The sequence below is a fragment of the Ipomoea nil genome, unplaced genomic scaffold (assembly GCF_001879475.1).
Source record: "Ipomoea nil cultivar Tokyo-kokei standard unplaced genomic scaffold, Asagao_1.1 scaffold2845, whole genome shotgun sequence".
NCBI lineage: Eukaryota > Viridiplantae > Streptophyta > Magnoliopsida > Solanales > Convolvulaceae > Ipomoea > Ipomoea nil.
Window position 1 is genome coordinate 7,413,553 of NW_017619273.1, and position 4,597 is coordinate 7,418,149.

Genomic DNA, 4,597 nt, shown 5'->3' on the forward strand with positions numbered 1-4,597 from the left:
TAGTTGTCTTTTCCTTAAAGGTAGGATCTTTATGATCATTTGGTTTGATCTTGAAGTGAGTTTGGAAAGTAAGCCTTGTGGGGAGTTGGTTGTGGTGTAAAGTGAAGTCTTTTGGTCTACAAGAGGTAACCCGTGCTCTACAAAACCTATTTTGCTTACCGATTTGTGATTTCTTGGATTCTACATGTGTTTTACTATGAAATGCGAGTGTTTATGCATTTGTCTTGTGAAAATGCATATCTAGAGCTTGTGTTTAGGGTTCCTTTGTGCCATTGCTTGGCATTTTCCATGGTTCAAGTCATTTTGTTGTGTTGGATGAGATCTGTCATGTTTTGGACTTGAATTAGTGTTTGGAGAAGAAAATCCCGAAGGGATTATTTTGCACAGGTATATGTACCCGCGGGCGGAACGACGGGTCGAGCTCCACCCGCCGCCCACCCGCGGGGAACATGTAGCCTCGTGGGTAGTGTACCCGCGGGCGGAACCACGGGTGGGAGCCTACCCATGGGTCCACCCGCGGGGAACACAGTGGAGTTGGATCAGGATTTGTTCCCCGTGATTCGTTTGACTCGGATTTTGGTCTTTTGACTTCCCGTTGTTCTTTTATGGAACTATTTGAGTGTCTTCTTGATGTTTCGTATGTCTAGAACTATATGGTAGGTATCCATGTAGGACTTTGGTGTCTTGAATCGTGCTAAGTGTTCAACATTGTGTTTCGTTGGACCGAGAGGTGTCTTGTGTGTTCCTCGGAACTATCTTGAGTTTCTCCATTTTTAAGCATGCTAGTTTATTGTCTTAATGCTAGCGTGTGTGTGGTTTGTACCTTCCGTTTGGTTGATGATAACTTGTGTTATTCATCGTTGTTGTTGTTGGGCTGTGACCCGTTCCTTGATTGAGTATGTTTCATACCTTCGTTGTGATCCGTTGTTTGACTCTTGTGGAGTTGTGGTGCGTGTGTGGCTTTACCTGGATTGCACGATTAGTGGTATGGGACACTATTCACCAAGGTATTGCAGCGGTCCTCGTGGTGGCCGTGACGTGATTATGGAGTTGTGGCCTTTGTGTAAGGTTCACATTTATGGGGGATAACATGTGTTATCCGGGTATGTGTTGCCGTGTACGGTACCTTGTGTACTATGAATTGGTGGTTTTGTTGGTGGTTTGTTGGTGGGGGACGACAGTCCCAGGAGGGAAAAGGTTGGACTAAGAAGTACAGGGGTCCTAGAGGTAATGGTTGGAATGAAGATACAAGGTTGGGGGTAGCCATAAGGTTGGAACAGTGCATAAGGAAGGCATATCAACTCGTGATGGGTGATGTCACGAGGGCTTGTGTAGCCACTGTTGTGAGTTCTCTTTCTTGTGACGTGTGTAGTCACAAGGGCATGTGTTGCCATCGGTCTTGTCTTTGTCCTTTGTGTTGTGGTTAACCTTTGTGGTTTGGGATGTGTTCCCGTGTTATCTTTGAGAGTGATGAATCTTGTGTTGACTGTTGATCTTGGCTTTTGACTTATATACTTATGTATTCCGTTTCGAAAATGGTTTTACAACTTATATCTATCTATGTATGATACTTAACGGTATTGGTGGGTTACGAGCATTATTCGTTGACCGAGCGTCGTCCCATGTTTATCTTTGTATCTTTCAGGTGATGTTTAGACGAGCGCGATGTCTAGTGCCTGGTAGCTTAGTACCTTTATCCTTGTTTTGTGGCCTGTGCGCCAATGTAGTTTTAGACTGATGTCTTTGGGATAGAAGTATACACTTGCAGATTGATCGCCGTAGCGTTTACCGTGTTTGGTAGACGTGGCGTAACACCCCGTTTGGATTTCTTTTATCCAGTTTTCGTTTTATCTTCTTCCGCTATGCTAGTTTTGTTGTATGATCTGCAGGTGTTAAGGCCTTTTATATAGGTCGTGTTTGGGGGGTGTTACATCTATACCCCCGAAACGACTCAGGATAACCTAGGAAAACACACGGGGAGAACCAGAATGAGAGTTTGTGACGATTGTATGACCTGAGATATGGATAACATAGACACCCAAAGACACGAAGAAAAGAGTATGAAGGATTGGAATTATGCACTTTAAATTGGGGACTGAGATCATTTAATACAACATATGGCATTTTGTTAATTAAATAAACTGGCGTTTCAAAGGCAAAATCCATAACTTATACGAAACAGAGGCACGGGCTAGAAGAGCCAGACTAGATCAATATATTTGGGCTGGACCCCAAATATATGTGTATACTAGATCAAGAACACTAGAACTGGAGGACTCAACACGAGCCAACGGTAATCGAGAAGATTTACCCAATTGACACACATTACACAAACTAGAATTACATCGAATAGAATTATTAGACCCATTAACCAAACACGACTGAAAAATGCGAAGCCACGATGATGTGGATGTCCTAAATGATCATGCTACACTGACGGAGATGTACGAGCGGTAAGAAAAGCTGAGGGAGAAGATGCGGCAATTGGAAGTCTATAAAGGCCCCCATGACTATTGCCTTTAAGTAGAATTTCCTTGGTGTTGACATCCTTCACAACAAAAAAAGACGGGTGGAACTCAAAAAACACCTTATTATCTACTACAAATTTTTGAACAGATAATAAAGATGTAGATAAACTAGGAACATGAAGGATATTAGACAGTTGGAAGAAACGAGATGGGGTATTAAAAGAAGCATGTCCTACACGACTAATAGGAAGTGTTTTACCATCACCCACACGCAATGTGTCATTACCCGTGTACTCTTCTGATGTAGATAGGTCCGCAATATCTGGAGTCACATGGTTGGTTGCTCCAGCCCGTACGATCACAGATTTGATAGACCGGCGGTCTGCCATTACCGTTGTTGCTACCGCGCCCACGCTGAGCACCACCACAACCAGGCTGCGACTTTCCACCGTGGCCCTGGTTCTGTCCACCGTGGTTACTACCGCAGCACCTTCAGCGGGACTGCCCACCACACTGTGCGGCGAACGCCGCCAGTGGTCCGCTAGGAGCTCCGCCTCGAATGAACTCCCGAGCGCCAAGAAAGTCGGTCAGCTCACCTAGGGTTATGGTACCGCAGACGGAGAGAGATGCGGTTAGGTTTTGAAACTCTAGCCGTAAACCCCGAAACATAAAGATTCATCTCGTCTTGCCCAACCGGCCTACCGGCCAAATCAAGATCCTCTAAAATAACACAGGCACGACCAATATAATCAGCAACCGTGGAATATCCTTGGCTTAGAGACTAGAGTTGGCCAAGGAGATTTAACAAGCGGACGTGAGATGCGGAAGCCAAAGACTATTTAATTGACTTCCAAACCTCCCATGTCGTACGTCTTCCAACGGCGAGGTACATGACTTATTCACTGGGAGAAGAGATCAACATAGACATAAGTGCCCGGTCATGCCGAAACCACGTGGCATGCTCGGGATTTGGAGCCGGCGACAGTGGGGAGGAAGAATGTCGGACTTGGATGAGATCCATCTACGAACGACATGGGACCATGTTCGTCAAGAAACGGAACCACTTGAGTTCTCCAAAATAGATAATTTTTATGGGTAAGCTTAATACTGATAAAGTGATGAGCAGTAGAAAGTGAAGTAACAACAGAGCTAGCGGAAGACGTGACAGCTGCATTGGAAATGGTCCGTTCGGAGGAGTTAGCAGATTCGTCAGCCATTGGGATAGAGGAAGAAATCCTAGCTTAACTGATACCAGAGGAAAACGGTAGGAAACTGTATATTATGAACAGTAATTACAACTGTAGATAAGGGGAATATATACAAGAGGAATCATAGAGAGACTAGAATAGGGAGTCATACTATGACTCAAATACAATAATTCTAATACTAGTCCTAATAAACCTTCTTCCATGAATTTCTCCTCTTCAATCGCATTACATCGTACATGTTTTCTCCCACATGAATCTATTAAAATCAAGTTCTCTATTTTGCGAACGAAATATAAAAATTAAAGAGAGTTATAATTAAGAAAAAAAAATAGAAACATAAAATTACTAAAATACACATGTACTAATTAATTAAAATCCTATGATTTTAATAATTAAATTGCTCCATGGACAAAAATTGTAACTCTTTTGAAGTGTTAAGGAGGTATATTGCAACGACACCAAAGTTAAAGATAAAATAACTAGAAGAGAATAAATGATGAACTAAAAATGTAATTTTTTTCCATGTATTAAATAGTCTAATAAATGTTCAAATGAATATTATATATTTATAAGGATATCTCGTGAGAAATAAAAAAATCTCTGCAAGGGTTTTCCCTCATCCTCCATTGATCGGCCACCACCTCCGTTCGTTTTGTGGAGGCGGCGCCGGCCTCCTCTCGTTTCTTCCCCTACTCCGACCGTCTCTCAATCGCCTGTCCTTCGGCCTCTCCTCCGCTGCCGGCACTTCTTCACGCCTCTCTTCCACCGCCACCATCTCCTCCGGCCCCTCAACCCTGTCATCTTTCGTGGCTTCAAAGAAATTAATAGCAGTTTGCAGTTCACCAAGCATTCCATACTCCAATATCATAGTAGTATTCCAAGATGCCACATCCCGGCTGTAACACCCCGTGTTACGGCCCC